The sequence below is a fragment of the Salmo salar genome, chromosome 19 (genome assembly GCF_965601325.2).
Source record: "Salmo salar chromosome 19, fSalSal1, whole genome shotgun sequence".
Lineage (NCBI taxonomy): Eukaryota > Metazoa > Chordata > Actinopteri > Salmoniformes > Salmonidae > Salmo > Salmo salar.
In genome coordinates this window covers 24,127,950-24,146,778 of record NC_138309.1, presented here as the reverse complement: position 1 = coordinate 24,146,778, position 18,829 = coordinate 24,127,950, and the positions used below count along the sequence as shown (strand labels likewise).

At 43.1% G+C, this 18,829-nt stretch overlaps 1 protein-coding gene across 3 annotated transcripts in view; it reads left to right on the top strand.

The window, feature by feature from the left end:
• drosha (drosha ribonuclease III) overlaps positions 1-18,829 on the top strand; it is a 151,397-nt gene that overhangs the window by 74,611 nt on the left and 57,957 nt on the right. The window lies entirely within an intron of this gene.

Below are 18,829 nucleotides of genomic sequence, written 5' to 3'. Positions count from 1 at the left end.
TGTGATGTGGGGTGAGTGTCTGTGTTCGCCTGATGCTGTGATGCAGGGTTCTGTGTGTGTTTTTGTGCGTGTGATGCCTGGATCTGTGTTTCTACACAGAGAGAGAAACAGGGCCTTCGGATTGTGTTCAGACGCCTTGACCTTTTCCACATTTTATCACGTTACAGCCTATTTCTAAAATTGATGAGAAAAAAAAATCCCCTCATCTACACTTTATTAAATATAAAAAACGATCATATTTTTGTACAGTTGAAGTCGGAAGTTTACATACAAATTAGCCAAATACATTTAAACTCAGTTTTTCACAATTCCTGACATTTAATCCTAGTAAAAATCCCCTGTTTTAGGTCAATTAGGATCCCCACTTTATTTTAAGAATGTGAAATGTCAGAATAATAGTAGAGAGTGATTTATTTCAGCTTTTATTTCTTTCATCACATTCCCAGTGGGTCAGAAGTTTACATACACTCAATTAGTATTTGGTAGCACTGCCTTTAAATTGTTTAACTTGGGTCAAACGTTTCGGGTAGCCTTCCACAAGCTTCCCACAATAAGTTGGGTGAATTTTGGCCCATTCCTCCTGACAGAGCTGGTGTAACTGAGTCAGGTTTGTAGGCCTCCTTGCTCGCACATGCTTTTTCAGTTCTGCCCACAAATGTTCTATGGGATTGAGGTCAGGGCTTTGTGATGGCCACTCCAATACCTTGATTTTGTTGTCCTTAAGCCATTTTGGAACTATGCTTGGAGTCATTGTCCATTTGGAAGACCCATTTGCTACCAAACTTTAACTTCCTGACTGATGTCTTGAGATGTTGCTTCAATATATCCACATCATTTTCCCTCATGATGCCATCTATTTTGTGAAGTCACCAGTCCCTCCTGCAGCAAAGCACCCTCACAACATGATGCTGCCACCCCCATGCTTCACGGATGGGATGGTGTTCTTCGGCTTGCAAGCGTCCCCCTTTTTCCTTCAAACATAATAATGGTCGTTATGGCCAAACAGTTATATTTTTTGTTTCATCAGACCAGAGGACATTTCTCCAAAAAGTACAATCTTTGTCCCCATGTGCAGTTGCAAACCGTAGTCTGGATTTTTTATGGCGGTTTTGAAACAGTGGCTTTTTCCTTGCTGAGCGGCCTTTCAGGTTATGTCGATATAGGACTCGTTTTACTGTGGATATAGATACTTTTGTACCTGTTTCCTCCAGCATCTTCACAAGGTCCTTTGCTGTTGTTCTGGGATTGATTTGCACTTTTCTCACCAAAGTACGTTCATCTCTAGGAGACAGAACGCGCCTCCTTCCTGAGTGGTATGATGGCTGCGTGGTCTCATGGTGTTTATACTTGCGTACTATTGTCTGTACAGATGAATGTGGTACCTTCAGGCATTTGGAAATTGCTCCCAAGGATGAACCAGACTTGAGGTCTACAATTGTTTTTCTGAGGTCTTGGCTGATTTATTTTGATTTTCCCTTGATGTCAAGCAAAGAGGCACTGAGTTTGAAGGTAGGTCTTGAAATACATCTACAGGTACACCTCCAATTGACTCAAATAATGTCAATTAGCCTATCAGAAGCTTCTAAAGCCATGACATCATTTTCTGGATTTTTCCAAGCTGTTTAAAGGCACATACAACTTAGTGTATGTAAACTTCTGACCCACTGGAATTGTGATACAGTGAATTATAAGTGAAATAATCTGTCTGTAAACAATTGTTGGAAAAATTACTTGTGTCATGCACAAAGTAGATGTCCTAATCGACTTGCCAAAACTATAATTTGTTAACAAGAATTGTGTGGAGTGGTTGAAAAACAAGTTTTAATCCCTCCACCCTAAGTGTATGTAAACTTCCGACTTCAACTGTAATTATTCAGACCCTTTACTCAGTACTTTGTTGAAGCACCTTTGGCAGCGATTACACCGATTACAGGGTTCAAGTCCGGGCTCTGGCTTGGCCTCTGAAGGACATTCAGACACTTGTCCCAAAGCCACTCTTGCATTGTCTTGGCTGTGTGCTTTGGGTTGTTGTCCTTTTGGAAGGTGAACCTTCGCTCCAGTCTGAGGTCCTGAGCACTCTGGAGCAGGTTTTTAATCAATGATTTCTCTGTAGTTTGCTCTGTTAATCTGTGCCTCGATCCTGACTCGTCTCCCAGTCCCTGCTGCTGAACAACATCCCCACAGCATGATGCTGCCACCGCCATAATTCACCGTAGGGATGGAGCCAAGTTTCTTCCAGACGTGACACTTGGCATTCAAGCCAAAGAGTTCAATCTGGGTTTCATCAGACCAGAGAATCTTGTTTTTCATTATCGGATAGTCCGTTAGGTACCTTTTGGCAAACTCCAAGCAGGCTGTCATGTGTCTTTTACTGAGGAGTGGCTTCCGTCTGGCCACTACTATAAAAGCGCGATTGGTGGAGTGCTGCAGAGATGGTTGTCCTTCTCAAAGTTTCTCCCATCTCCACAGAAGAACTCTGGAGCTCTGTCAGAGTGACCATTGGGTTCTTGGTCACCTCCCTGACCAAGGCCCTTCTCCCCCAATTGCTCAGTTTGGCAGGGCAGCCAGCTCTGGGAAGAGTATTGGTGGATCTAAACTTCTTCCATTTAAGAATGATGGAGGTCACTGTGTTCTTGGGGACCTTCAATGCTGCAGAAATGTTTTGGTAACCTTCCCCAGATCTGTGCCTCGACGCAATCCTGTCTTGGAGCTCTATGGACAATTCCTTCGACCTCATGGCTTGGTTTTTTGCTCTGACGTGCAACGTCAACTGTGGGACCTTATCCTTATGTAGATAGCTGTGTGCCTTTCCAAATCATGTCCAATCAATTGAATTTACCACCGGTAGACACCAGTTGTAAAAACATCAAGGTTGTTCAATGGAAACAGGATGCACCTGAGCTCAATGTTGAGTCTCATAGCAAAGGGTCTGAATACTTATGTAAATACAGTATTTCATATTTAAAACTTTTTTTTTTTTTGCGTTTATACAAATTTCGAAAAAACTGTTTTCACTTTGTCATTATGGGGTATTGTGTGTAAACTGATGAGAGAATAAAAGCATGTTTTTTTGTCTAAGTCTGTAATGTAACAAAATGTGGAAAAAGGGAAAGGGTCTGAATACTTTCCGAATGCACCGTACATGCTGCTGACGTTAGTCCGCTTACTCAGACTTGGGAGGCGTACAGGATCAAGGATGCATCCCAAATTGCACCCTATTCCCTATATGGGCCTATGGGCCCTGGTGAAAAGTAGTACACACTACCATTTGGGATGCAATCAGAGAGTGGGATCAGGGACTATGGGCTGTCTCTGTACACAGCCTATTGTAAGGGTTTCAGCTACAGTAAATAGATACATTAGCTGCACCCGGATTTGCTGAACGGTTGTGTATTAAAGCAGTACCTCGGGGCTATAAAAAAATAAATAAATTGTTGGTGCATTATCAAAAGTTTCCACTTAAAACAACAAATCTTACAGAACAATGAGCAAACAACTTCCTCCTGGCGAAGGAATGGAGAACTGCTCATCTGCTAAATCCACAGAATGGCATTCTGAGTCAGAAATACACAGAAAGCAGAAACCCACACACGAACACTCAAACACGCAGACACACACACACACACACACACACACACACACACACACACACACACACACACACACACACACACACCTGCTCCCAGATGAGTAGAAAATAGAAACAAAGCAGATCAGAGAAGAGCAGAGTGTATAAACAACCCTTGGCTATAAGCAGCAGGACACTGCCTACTGTGTTCTGTTTCTCTCTTATAGCAATAGTCTAAATAGTACACACACACACACACACACACACACACACACACACACACACTTTCTCTCTCTTATAGTCAGTCTAAATTATGATTGGACTGATAACACAGGTGTTGGTTTCACTGGTGTCAGGGGAGATGGGGCATGAGAGGAGAGGGAGAGATTTCTGGAAGGAGTGAGGGAGGAAGGGGTATAGAAATAATTGATGGAGTATGAGAAATGGGAGTGAGGGAGGGATAGAGTGAAGGATAATTTAAATGTGCAGTAGTTTAAAATAGCGTTGTCATCCCCACCAGGAGCTGAATATTCCACGGGGGGAACAATAAGATGAAGATTTCCACTTTGTTTGCCATAACAGTTACAGAAAACTCTGTCTAACTTAACACTCCCAAATTATCTGTACACACCACATTACCAAAGTTATGAGAGGAGGGTTGCATCCCAAATGGCACCCTATTGCTTATTTAGTGCACTAGTTCTGACCAGGTCCCATAGAGAAACCCATAGGGCTCTGGTCTAAAATAGTGCCATAGGTAGGGAATAGGGTGCTGTTTGGGATGAGTGTGAGGTGTCAAGCTGAATGCCTCTCCATTTCTCTGCATGTGGTGTTCTATGCCCTCTGAGGGTTGTGTCTCTGTTCAGAGTGGTGTTAAATTCACACATGGATGCTTAGGGCTTATACTCTGTCAATTCACTCACCACTCTCTCTCTCGCTGTCTCTCAATTCAATTCAATGGTCCGTTATTGGCATGGGAAACGTGTTTACATTTCCAAAATAAGTTAAATAAACCAAAGTGCGCGAAGATGCAAAACAACATCAACAAAAAACAGTAAACATTGCGCTCACGAAGGTTTTAAAATGATATAAATTTCACGTGTTATACAGTATTATCAGCTATGTACAGTGTTTTAGCAATGTGTAAATAGTTGTGCTCCACAGTTTTCAGTTTTGTCATGGCAACGCGCTGCTGTGATTGAACACTGCTGTATTTTGCCTAACAGATATGGGAGTTTATCGATGTTTAATTTGTTTTCAAATTATTTGTGGGTCTGTGTGATCTGTGGGAAATATGTATCTCTAAGATGGTCATACATTTGGCAGGAGTTTAGGAAGTGCAGCTCAGTTTCCAACTCATTATGTGGGCAGTGTGCACATGGCCTGCCTTCTCTCGAGAGCCAAATCTGCCTATGGTGGCCTCTTTCAATAGCAAGGCTATGCTCACTGAGTCTTTAGGTTTTTTGAATTTCTTTAAAAAACAAGGACACATCTAAGTGACCCCAAACTTTTGAACGGTAGTTTATGTAAATAGGTTATTTCTGTTTTTTATTTTTTATGTATTAAAGTCTGGTTTCGCTTTGCCATTATGGGGTGGTGTGTGTGTAGATTGAGGATTTTTTTTATTTATATAAAAAGGCTGTACCATAACAACATGTTAAAGAAGGGAATGGGTTTGAATACTTTCCGAATGCACAATTGTATTATTTGTATACATTATAAAATTAATTTTACATGTTTCCCCCCCCAACGCTGCACCCAACACTTTCCATCAATTTGTATAGCAGACTGTCATGCCAAATTGTGTCTCAAGCTTTTTAGAAATCAACAAACCATGAGAAGACGTTGCTTTTGTTTTGTTTGTCGATAAGGGTGTGTACAGTGTATACGTGGTCTGCCATATGGTATTTTGGTTAGAAGACAATTTTATATTTGCTCAGGACATTGTTTTCACTGAGGAAATGTTGGGGTTTGCTGTTGACTTTACTGCAGACGATTTTTCAGAGATTGCTGTTGACAAAGATTCCAGAGAATTTATTGGGGTCAAATTTGTCTCCACTTTTGTGGATTGGGGTGATCAGACCTTGATTCCAAATATTGGGGTAGATGCCAGAACTGAGGAAAAGACTTTAAGAATATAATTTGTGGTATGTATATTTTATAGTTTCATATACCATCAACAACACAGGCCTTTTTAGGTTGGAGGGTTTGTATTTTGTCCTGTAGCTCATTTAATGTAATTGGAGAATCCAGTGGGTTCTGGTTGTCATTAATAGATTATTCGATGTTTTTGTAAATTATCATGTACAGTATATGTTTTTGCTCTTGGTTCTTTGTTATATGGCTGAAAAGGTTGGAGAAGTGGTTTATCCATACATCTCTATGTTGAATAGATAGGCTCATCGTGTTTGTTTAGTGTGTTCCAATTTTCCTAGAAGTGATTTGATTCTATTCTTCAATCACATTGAGCTGTTTTTTGACATGCTGTACCTATTCTTTTTTTTTTAAGTTTTGTTTTAGTGTTTCACCATAGTGAAGGTGTAAGCTTGGTTTTCTGCGTCACTGTGTTTTTGGTTGGATAGGTGTCTTAATTTCTTAAATTTTTGCATTCTTCATCAAATCATTTCTCATTGTTAGTTTTCCTGGGTTTTCTGCCTGAAATAAAATTGTATTTTGTTAGCTGAATGGTCACATATATTGTTCAGGCTTCCTTCTGCTAAGTTTGCAACTTCACTATTGCAGTGAAACATTTTGTCCAGGAAGTTGTCTAAGAGGAGTTGGATATTTTTTGGGTGGGGGGCAATTGTTTTTTGGTAGGTCTCTACACTACCCTACTTTCATCTATAGCATTTCATAATAGCATGCAGTTTGTTCGGCTTCAATGCCTCATGGTTGAGAATTGCTCTGTTCAAGTAGATTGTGATTTTGCTGTGATCTGATAGGGGTGTCAGTAGGCTGACTGTAAATGCTCTGAGAGACTGGGTTAAGGTCGGTGATAAAGTAGTTTACAGTACTATTGCCAAGAGGTGAGCTATAGGTGTACCCACGTAGGTGTCCCCTCGAAGCCTACCATTGACTATGTACTGACCCAGCGTGCAACAGACCTGTTTTTGTTGGTTGTTTTGTCATGGTTATGTCTAGGGGGGCATATTAGGGAGGGAATGCTGTCACGTACAGGTAGGTGTTTGTCTCTCTGTGTGTGTCATTTCTGGAATTTATGTCGCCACAGATTAGTACATGTCCCTGGGTCTGGAAATTGTTGATCTCCCCCACTAGGTAGCACACGGGGACATTTTACTTTGAGATAATTTCCTTATTTATTTCTAACCAGATGTGACATGCTCCTGTTTTAATTAATTTAATAGTGGGTTATGTCTGATGTATACCAAATTAGCATACCCCTTGAGTCCCGTCCCTGTTTCACTCCTGGTAGTTTGGTGGATGGGACTACCAGCTCTCTGTAACCTAGAGGGCAACCAGGTGGTCCATCTCCTCTATACCATGTTTCTTGTAGGATAACAATGTCTTTATTTCTGATTTCAGGGTTCCTGCTCTTTAGGCCAAAGGCAGCTGACCTCAGACCTTGTATATAGCATGAGACAGTAAAAGCTTTGTGTTCCATAGTGTCCAGTGTTGTTATTCGTGTGGTTTACTTTCAGAACATTAGGTTTGAGCTGAGCATCTAGTGAATGTCTCTAAGGTCGCAGGTTGGGGCTAGGAGTCGGGGTTGGGCATGTTTGCCCATTCACAGCCTGTGTGTGGCTGTCATGTTGAGGTCCACACTGCTAAATTGCCAAGCATGTTTAATGCTTTTTTATCTGTCCCCAAATTAATATAGTTTGTTTTGATATTTCAACCTGTGTGTCCTGATCGCGTCTGGTGTGGATGGACAAAATCAACATGCGCGTGATGGCGTAAGCAGACGCACGCGACCGCCCGATCTAGTTAGCATGTAATCCACTAATAATTTCCTTCCTCCAGTCATGTAGACTAGAGTGCAGAGTCTAGGATACGATCACACTCCAGCCTGGTAGGTGGCGGTAATGCACCTAATATTGATATGCACACTGCCATAAAACCCCAACAATGTTTTTCAGTGTCCTGGCAAAGGTGGTGACCATGGCCTTGTAGAGGTGTACCTGGTCGTAGAGGCTGTCCAAATCCAGGGTGCGGTAATGGGCTAGGTAAACATTGGGTTTCGAGTAGGGCATTTTTGGTTGATACCGATATCCATGATTTTCCTTGCTCCAAAAAAATTATACCGTTATTTAACATTTTAGCGGCCTTTTAAGCAGTCTAGTACAATTAAATAGTTGAAACACACACACACACACACACACACACACACACACACTGACCAAAAAGTTATTTTGTTGGCATTTACTTATGTCCCCATTACCAGTAAAACGTTTTGTCGTTCATTTGTTCAGTCTCAACTGGGATTTCATCATACATGTCAAGCAGTGAAGTTTCAGCTGATTCCGATATGTTTACCGATATATTGTGCATCCCTAGTTTCGAGGCACAGTGACGGGAAATTCTTACATTGACCCACTGTATGTTGGCAGTATAGTTTGGTGGCAACCCTTTACTGCTGGGCCCTCAGGTCGTTTGTGCCTGTGTGAATTATGTGCAGCTCCAGGGCACACCGGGTGTTTGGACACCACAGTTTAGCCACTTAGTGTTTAGGAATGAAAATTGAGTGTGGGGGGGTTGCTAGGATGGCTGACGGGGTGTGCTAAGGGGGGGGGGGGGGGGGTCTGGTGGGTTGGTGGATCATGTCTGTCCTGCCTGTGGTTGGGGTCTGAAGTGGGCTGTTCTGTTGGCTTCTCTTGGGGGATGGACAGCTCTCTCATGAGTTGTTCATTTTCCTCTCCATCCTGTGGGAGTTTTATCACCGCAGCCCAGACTGCAGACACGTCTCTCTCCCTCTTCAGCTTTCTGGGTCTGGTTGAGTGGATGTTGTTGTGCTGGTCTGTCTGAAATGTGTTGAATTGCCGTTTGAGCTCTACCAGCTCGATCTCCCTCATCAATGCAGGAGCAGTGCTGTTTTTGGATCTGCTCAGTTCTGAAGGGGTGATTCTCTTCTTGGGGCTGCTCATCTGTTGGGCTGTTTGAGGAGGGTGTGTGACCTGACTTGCTCAGGATGGAGGGGTCATCACCAGGGTTGAGCTTCTCCTGCTGTGCTCTCTCTTTGATCCTGTAAAAGTCGTGCTGAAACGGTTTGTGGTTGCCCTGCACCATTACTCTTCCAGACGTGTACAGGTTGATACTGGCTGTCTCAGTGTCCTCAATGTCCAGTATTCTGAATTTCCACCCTGGGTTATTTAATGCCAGGGCTTGTCTGTGTGGAAGATGAGGTTGCTTACGTTTCCATTGCTGTAACAGTCAGCAAATAGTGTCTCTCTCTGGATTTTCCTTGAGGAGCTTGTCTTTGTACTTTTTACGTGCAGCATAAAACAAAATTGGGGGTTAATGTATTTTGATGGCTTCTGCATGGGCGTGTGAAGCCTCTTCATTTTGGTGGGGGAGATTGCAGTGCTCTGCTGCCATTGTTGTATTCAAGGGCATTCACACTTCACATCTCAGTGAAAATTGTAGTTGGTGCCAGTGCGTCTGTCCAGTCCTAACTAAGCATTTGAGTCTTCATATAGTAAGATATCTTATAATAAGATATTTAGAGATTGTAGTATCTTTATTGTCCTTGGAAGTAGCTACAGACTCTGCTGCAGATTGGGTGGCTTTTTCTGCTGGTTGTTTTGCTGAGTAGTCCTTGGCAGCAATAAGAATCCTTTCCAGGTAATTTTGTCAAAATGTAATATACGCTTGATGTTTTTATTTGGATTGAAGGTTCTGTTGTAGAGAATAGTTTTCTGAGTAAGACCCTGTGAAAAAAAATCCAGGTTTATCCCACTCTAATTCTAAAGTTTTTGGAAAAAGTAGAGGAGCTCATTTCTCTCTTTTATTTATCTTGTCTCTCGCTGTCTCTTTCTCTCTTTCTCTATCTCTATTTTGCTCATGTTTATCTCCTCCATCTCTCTCTATCCATCGCTCCCTCTCTCTTTCTATCTCTTTCGCTATCTTCCTCTCTCTGTTTCTCTGCTGTCAATTCCACAATGTTTTATTATGGCCGGAGAGCTTCAGTCCCACACCAGTTGTTTGACAGACCAAAACAATGGCTCCCTATACAGGCCATCCCAATGGGCCCTGATTGGGCCCAAAAGTAGTCCACTTCATAGAGATTATGATACCGTTTAGAACTCAGATAACGTCCTTAGTGGGTTTAATATGAATCCCTAATTGGTTTGACATTCCGGTTCACACAGAGAGTTACACGACTGTTTTTTTACACAACTCCTTGCTTTCCACTAGTTTCTTAATAACAATACTATGTTTCAATACAGGAAAATCGAACAAACTCCCAATAGGGAGCCTGTGAAATATACATTTACATTTAAGTCATTTAGCAGACGCTCTTATCCAGAGCGACTTACAAATTGGTGCATTCACCTTATGATATCCAGTGGAACAACCACTTTACAATAGTGCATCTAAATCTTTTAAGGGGGGGGGGGGTTAGAAGGATTACTTTATCCTATCCTAGGTATTCCTTAAAGAGGTGGGGTTTCAGGTGTCTCCGGAAGGTGGTGATTGACTCCGCTGTCCTGGCGTCGTGAGGGAGCTTGTTCCACCATTGGGGTGCCAGAGCAGTGAACAGTTTTGACTGGGCTGAGCGGGAACTGTGCTTCCTCAGAGGTAGGGGGGCCAGCAGGCCAGAGGTGGATGAACGCAGTGCCCTTGTTTGGGTGTAGGGCCTGATCAGAGCCTGAAGGTATGGAGGTGCCGTTCCCTTCACAGCTCCATAGGCTGTAAATATCTAGATGTGAATGTCTTAATGAACTAAGAGAGGAGTAGCTTGAGGTTATTATGCCGGTCTTAGTGTCAGGAAGGAAGGGCCTCTCTAGACAGACAAAGCTCCTGTGTTCTCAGCCCACACACACACACACACACACACACACACACACACACACACACACACACACACACAGGTTACTGTGTTGGATACTGTTGATGCATGCCGTTCTGCTCCATTCTTCTAGAAGTGGCCATCACCATCATGATGATCTCACTCACTGCCCATAGGCTAATCCACTGTTGCCTATTGTCACCACCGTCCTAGGAAAACGTGCCAGGGGTTGCCGTGACAACAGTGGTTGCCACAGCGATCTGCTAGAGCTTTTGTTTGGTTTTGTAGAGCAGCAACAGACAGCCTTCACCTCCCCATGGCCACACTGATTGGAAAGATGCTATGTTTTGAGCGGTTTGGAACGGAGTGGTATCTGAAAAAAACATCAGAATCTAACCCGCCAGTCAATTTTTTCTCGATTTTAAGCTTTTGAGTTGTCACTTCTGCTGATTTAATGTCCACTTTGGGAAAGGCCTGAAAACCCTATGGGCAATGATCAAATTGATTCCGTTAAAATAATACATAGGACATGAGGGTTGAGCACATTAAAACATTCCTGTCAAATCAATGTATACAATATCACACATTGTATTTAGATTGTTTATGCTAGATTTTATCCACAACTATTTTAACCTGTGCTACTTGGTTACTGGGCGTAGGCTACCAGTAGAGTGTGCTAGGCTTGCACGCTGAAGACAGGGCTGAACACACACACACACACACAGGTAGAAGCGGGCTGGCGCTCTGACAGTTCCACTCCACTACCTCAGCCAGCTAACAGCGCCAAGCCGAGCTAGGGGGAGAAAATAAATGGCTTCCTAACACTCACCGTCACCACAGCCTGCATCTATCGCAATTGATTTAGCCCCGTGCTACATAAGTGTGTTTTTTTCCTTTAGAATACCTAACTGTAAGTCTCAAATGGCACCCTATTCCCTATATAGTGTACTACTTTTGATCACAAAAGAGTGCTTTATATAGTGAATAGGGTGCTATTTGGGACGTAGGACATGACTAATATCTACCCACGTCCAACTGTACTGGAGTGCACTCTCTCCATCCCTCTCCCTCCATCCATGTCGCAGTTTTTTTCTCGCTTCCTCTCTTTTTCCTTTTCACCTCAGGTTGAAAAAAAAATGATGTGCCTGCTGTACTTTTCAGAATGTTCCTTATTCTGAATTTGTGTTTGTTGAAAATGGTTTGGGTTTGTATGTTTCTTCAGACACAATCAACATCTCTCTCCGGGGTTGGTGCTATTCTTCTTTTCTATTTGAGGAAGTTGTGTGAAGGTTTTCTTTTTCACTGTCATTGGCTTTAGTATTCCACACTGTACAGATACAAATGGGTCCTGTTCACAACCATAAGTTGTATGAAAGATTTAACCAATGAAAAACTTTATTGTCCAATTGTACATAGGGTCTGATGGAAATTTGATTTCAACTGCATCCTAACGCTTCATCCCAATTCATATCCGAATTCAGTTACCAGAAAACATACGTTTGAGGGTTGTTTCTCACCATTCTGGTTACAAAAGACCTCTGAAACCCTATACTGACCATGTATGTTCTCCCATTAATTGTTATTGATCTGCAGTTGTGGTTTGAACTGGCTCTAAACTGTAGTTTGATGTATTGATTGACAGCCAGTCACAGGAGACTCATTTGTCAGGGTCCTCTAGCCCCCAGAGAGAGGGAAAGAGCGGGAGCGCTAGAATGACGGGTAGAGCGTGAGAGGAGGGAGGAAGAGAGAGCGAGAAGTATATAAAGATTGATATGGGGAGAAAGGGGGGTGAGAGAGTAGCAGAGAGACAAAGCATCCCAATCATGGATGTCCAGTAATCCCAGGAGGTCCCAGCCAGCGTGATTGAGAGGAGCTGCGTTGGAGTGTGTCCCTGTGTGCATGTGTGTGTGTTTGCTCGCACAATGTGCTGAGCCTTGGTCTTAGTGAAATGAATGAATGGGTCATCATGTGAGATTGATTCTCTCAGTGGGTTAGAGAAGGCAACATTTATTGAGTCCTATGACATCTTCAACAGGTTTTGCTTGTTCACTCAGCCTGTTTTCTTTTACTTTAAATAAAAACTCATAGTCATTGTGATTCAAATAGTTGTGCGTTTGCGTCAGCTTAATTTGGAGAGCGAGACTGAGATGGTCAGTGAGACGGGCAGAGTGAGACCGAGAGACGGGCAGGGTGAGACCGAGAGACATGCAGGGTGAGACCGAGAGACGGGGCAGGGTGAGCCCGGGAGACGGGGCAGGGTGAGCCCGGGAGACGGGGCAGGGGGAGACGGGGCAGGGTGAGCCCGGGAAACGGGGCAGGGGAAGACGGGGCAGGGGGAGACGGGGCAGGGGGAGACGGGGCAGTGTGAGACAGGGAGACGGGGCAGGGTGAGACAGATGGATGGAGGGAGAGGGCTAGAGAGGGAGGGCGCTTGAGAAGGACAGAGACGGAGTGGGAGAAAGAGAGAGAGAGAAATCTCCATCCTTCTTCCAACTGCCGTGATTCACTCATCCGTAGCTACCCACCGATGATTTGTCCTCTGTAATTATACCTCGCAAGCTTGGTCAGGAAAACGTTATTCTTAAATCCCCACTCGATGCGGGCGTAATCATTTAAACCTGTTGTCTGGCTTGTCTTAGGGACGCCGCCTGTAATTGAAACATTAGTGCCTCTGGTCTATATGTGGCTGGTGGGTCTGTGTGCGCCCCACGTTCCCATTTTAATCACATCCTTGATCAGAGACTACACACTCAGGAGTTTGTGTGAAAGAGAGGGTGTGTGTATCTTGTCGTGTGTGTCTGTGCATCTGTCTCATTTGTGTGGGTGTGTGTCTTGTGTGAGTCCAGTGTTCACCTGAAAGCATCTCTAGTGTTATTGACTTGCCTCCTGAGTGATGCCAGGGCTGAAGAACCCATGTATGGTTTCTTACTCAATACGATGTTGACTCAATACGTGATATGTACTTACATCCTTATTACCTGTGAACAGATGTGAAAACAAATGGAAGCATTTGCTCAAACATATTGAGCATTTTCATACATTTTTCAGTGTCTTACCATGAAGACGGTATGATTGGTGGGTAGCTGAGGTGTGTGTGTGCTCCACTATGGTGGGCCGATATATCAAATAAATTTGAATGTATGTTTTTGCACGATATTCCAAATGCCTGTATCGCAAGAATCAAGGTTTTGTTTTATATTTTTGTTTTCATGTGCGTTTATGTCTGCTTGTTCTCATGTTGTCTTTTTTGGTCTCATCTCTTTCACTCCCTCTGTGCTGTGTGCGCCTTCCCATTTACACCAGAGATCTGTATGTAATGATAAAAAATAAAAAGTTTAACAATTTGTTTAGACCAAGAACTCTACTCCAAATTTGATTAGACCAAGAACTCTACTCCATGATAATTGAATTATACATTTGACATGTTTAGGCACTTAAAAATCTACAAAGTGGATAGCCAACAACTATCATGTCTTCGCCCTAACAATTGTAGTCGTTGCCCCAAAGTCGGGTTGGCAGGCGACAAGTTTACATCCAAAATAATCCCGTAGAAATGCATTTGTCTTATTTTGGACAGATTTTGGCGAGAGTGAAACCCCTCGCTTCGCCTCTTCGTCTCTGTTTACATACACAGCAAGCCCCTCCCCCTGCCACTCACAACAACAAAGATGAAAGATCACGTCTACCTCTGACAAGCTGTTTCAACTCGCTAATTGCATTTGAGGTTTGGTCCAACAGAATCGGTCAAATAGACACCGATACACATTGAGAAGTTATCCTTTCTGACAATACCGTTTTATGTGTCATCACTACTAAAACGGGAGTATCAACATTGATTCTGACAAATGAATGCTCATTTTGCCGTACCGCTTGCAGCATTGTAGCCAAAGACTGTTATACCAGCTGTCAAGTCTGTGTTTTATATATGTGAGAAATAAGTGAGGCCACTTGATTTCAATATCTGAACAAAGTGGACAGGCTGCAGTTGAAGACAGACAGAGGGGTGGATTCGTAACAATTCAACTGTTCTGCCTTTTTAACTAGCAAGTAGATCCAAGTTTGCTAAACTTGAAGTATAAAGATTAACTGGCTACTCACTAGCACGTGGGCTTGTTCTTGAGAGATAGTTCTCAAATAGTGTTAATTTTCTATAATGCCTGCGATAATAAGTTAGTCATTATTAGTGAATGTGCATTATGCGTGGTTCTGATATTTCTTTTTTACAAAAAGCCCATTTTCATAGACTGTCTTGAAAGCCTGATCAGTGATTATGGTAAAAAAAAAAGCAGGTTAAACTATATAGATAAAATAAAACAATTTCTTAGTTAATCTTATGGTTTTGGGAGGCTTATATTTAGCATAGGGGTAATTTCACAAGCCCTGAATTCATTAGATTATTGCTGACTGTTTTAAATGCAGTGTATCTGTAATGAATACTCAGGGAGAAAGGGGTGTAGATTCACGCGCAGAGCGCGGCAGGTCTTTATTTTGTCTTCGCAGAAGGCAGGAATCGTGGTCAAAGGCAGGCAATGGTCATACACAGGTAGGCAAACAGGCAGGTGAAACAACTAGGACTGAAGGCTATTACTGGTTCTCACAAACGAGCTAGGAAAAGGCTTAGTACAGTCGTGGACAAAAATTGAGAATGACACAAATATTAATTTCCACAAAGTTTGCTGCTTCAGTGTCTTTAGATATTTTTGTCAGATGTTACTATGGAATACTGAAGTATAATACGTGTAACAATATAATAACAAGCATTTCATAAGTGTCAAAGGCTTTTATTGACAATTACATGAAGTTGATGCAAAGAGTCAATATTTGCAGTGTTGACCCTTCTTTTTCAAGACCTCTGCAATCCGTCCTGGCATGCTATCAATTAACTTCTGGGCCACATCCTGGCTGATGTCAGCCCATTCTAACGCAATCAATGCTTGGAGTTTGTCGAATTTGTGGGGTTTTGTTTGTCCCCCCGTCTCTTGAGGATTGACCACAAGTTCTCAATGGGATTAAGGTCTGGGGAGTTTCCTGGCCATGGACCCAAAATATCAATGTTTTGTTCCCCGAGCCACTTAGTTATCACTTTTGCCTTATGGCAAGGTGCTCCATCATGCTGGAAAAGGCTTTGTTCGTCACCAAACTGTTCCTGGATGGTTGGGAGAAGTTGCTCTCAGAGGATGTGTTGATTCCATTCTTTATTCATGGCTGTGTTCTTAGGAAAAATTGTGAGTGAGCCCACTCCCTTGGCTGAGAAGCAACCCCACACATGAATGGTCTCAGGATGCTTTACTGTTGGCATGACACAGGACTGATGGTAGCGCTCACCTTGTCTTCTCCGGACAAGCTTTTTTCCAGGTGCCCCAAACAATCGGAAAGGGGATTCATCAGAGAAAATGACTTTCCCCAGTCCTCAGCAGTCCAATCCCTGTACCTTTTGCAGAATATCAGTCTGTCCCTGATGTTTTTCCTGGAGAGAAGTGGCTTCTTTGCTGCCTTTCTTGACACCAGGCCATCCGCACAGTGCATCTCCACTGTGCGTGCAGATGCACTCACCTGCCTGCTGCCATTCCTGAGCAAGTTCTGTACTGGTGGGGCCCCGATCCCGCAGCTGAATCAACTTTAGGCGACGGTCCTGGCGCTTGCTGGACTTTCTTGGGCGCCCTGAAGCCTTCTTCACAACAATTGAACCGCTCTCATTGAAGTAATTGATGATCCAATAAATGGTTGATTTAGGTGCAATCTTACTGGCAGCAATGTCCTTGCCTGTGAAGCCCTTTTTGTGCAAAGCATTGATGACGGCACGTGTTTCCTTGCAGGTAACCATGTTTGACAGAGGAACAACAATGATTCCAAGCACCACCCTCCTTTTGATGTTTCCAGTCTGTTATTTGAACTCATTCAGCATGATAGAGTGATCTCCAGCTTTGTCCTCGTCAACACTCACACCTGTGTTAACGAGAGAATCACTGATATGATGTCAGCTGGTCCTTTTGTGGCAGGGCTGAAGTGCAGTGGAAATGTTTTTGGGGGATTCAGTTCATTTGCATGGCAAAGAGGGACTTTGCAATTAATTGCAATTCATCTGATCACTCTTCATAACATTCTGGAGTATATGCAAATTAAGCCAGCAGACTTTGAAAATTAATATTTGTGTCATTCTCAAAACTTTTGGCCACGACTGTAGAGTCAAACGAACAATACCTCACAAAGATGCAAACAGAATGAACTGAACTAAATAAGGAGCTGATGAGAACAGGTGAGTAACTAACACAGGTAAAATCAATGAACAAAAATGAAAGACAGGGCTACGTTCAAGAACACAAAGAAACAGGGATAAGTTCTAGAACACAACGAAACAGAACACAAGGTTGACTAAGAAAATAAATACAGAATCTTGCAGTATTTGACCTTTAATTGTACAGTAAAGCTTAGAGAGAATTTTTTTGTCGTGAATTGCCCATAAGTAAAATAAATAATTTTTAAGCCATACCATATCACTTGGAATGGTTCTTATCTTTAAAGGTTTATCTTTTTTCCACTTCGGAAATCCCTGATGACAGACAACGTCAACGGCTGTCATTTCTCTGTCTCTGTCCCTCCCTGTCTCTCCCCCTGTCTCTCTCTGGAATGACTCACCCAATATGACACCAACACCAAATTGGGTCCTGACGACCTGTCTCCCTAGCAACCAGCCCATCTCACCGGCGTTAATGCAGCGTGGCACACAGCGAGACTAAGTGACCGAACGGGAGGAACACACAGCACAAATGCATATCTCTCTCCACAGGCCGATGAAAAGGAGGGCACTGTCTGTCAGTGTGAGGCGATGGGAGCTTTCAAATGTGTGTTTTTAGTGTGTGCGTGCCTTCCCCTGGTGTTCTAATGGTCATTGATGAGACCTCTGTGCTCAGAATGACAAGCTGCTGACTCATTCAGATCGCGTCTCAAATGGCACCCTATTCTCTACATAGTGTTTTGGTCAAAAGTAGTGCACTATGTAGGGAATAGGGTGCCATTTGGGATGCAGCCACACAGTCAGTCAGACACCAGGCAGCAGATGCTTCAGGCTGTGTCTGAAATGGCACCATATTCCCTATATAGTCCACTATTTTAAAAGGCACACTAGTGCCTTCAGAAAGTATTCAGACCCCTTTTTCAAAATGTTGTTAGGTTACAGCCTTATTCTAAATTGATTAAATTGTGTTTTTTTCCATCATCAATCATCAAATCATCCATCACAATACGTCATAATGACAAAGCAAAAACGGGGAAAAAAAACCTGAAATATGATATTTACATAAGTATTCCGATGCTTTACTCAGTACTTTGTTAAAGCACCTTTGGCAGTGATTACAGCCTCGAGTCTTCTTGGGTATGACGCTACAAGCTTGGCACACCTGTATTTGGGGAGTTTCCCCTATTCTTCTCTGCAGATCTTCTGCAAGCTCTGTCAGGTTGGATGGGGAGCATTGCTGCACAGCTGTTTTCAGATCTCTCCAGACAAGTTCGATTGAGTTCAAGTCCGTTCTCTGGCTAGGCCACTATAGCCCTATCGATGAGAAAGTGGTTGTGCTCGGTCCTCCTTTTTCTGTAGTCCACAATGATCTCCCCTGATCAAGACAAAGGATATGATTGTGGACTACAGAAAAAGGAGGACCGAGCACGCCCCCATTCTCATCGATGGGGCTATAGTGGAGCAGGTTGAGAGCTTCAAGTTCCTTGGTGTCCACATCACCAACAAACTATCATGGTCCAAACACCAAGACAGTTGTGAAGAGAGCATGACAATGCGTATTCCCCCTCTGGTTGCATCACCTCCTGGTATGGCAACTGCACGGCCTCTGACCACAAGGCACTACAGAGGGTAGTGCATACGGCCCAGTACATCATTGGGGCCAAGCTTCCTGCCATCCACGACCTCTATACCAGGCGGTGTTAGAGGAAGGCCCACCAAACGGTACCGGAGCGCCAAGTCTAGGTCTAAAAGGCTTCTTAACAGCTTCTACCCCCAAGCCATAAGACTCTTGAACAGTTAATCAAATGGCTACCTGGACTATTTGCATTGTCCCCACCCCACCCCCTATTGTTACGTGGCTGCTACTCTGTTTTTATTATCCATGCATAGACACTTCACCTCTACCTACATGTATATATTACCTCAACTAACCGTTGCCCCCTGTATATAGCACATTGACTCTGTACTGGAACCCCCTGTAAATAGCCCCACTACTGTTATTTTATTGTTGCTCCTTAATTATTTGTTATTTTATTTTATTAAAACTGTGTTGTTGGTT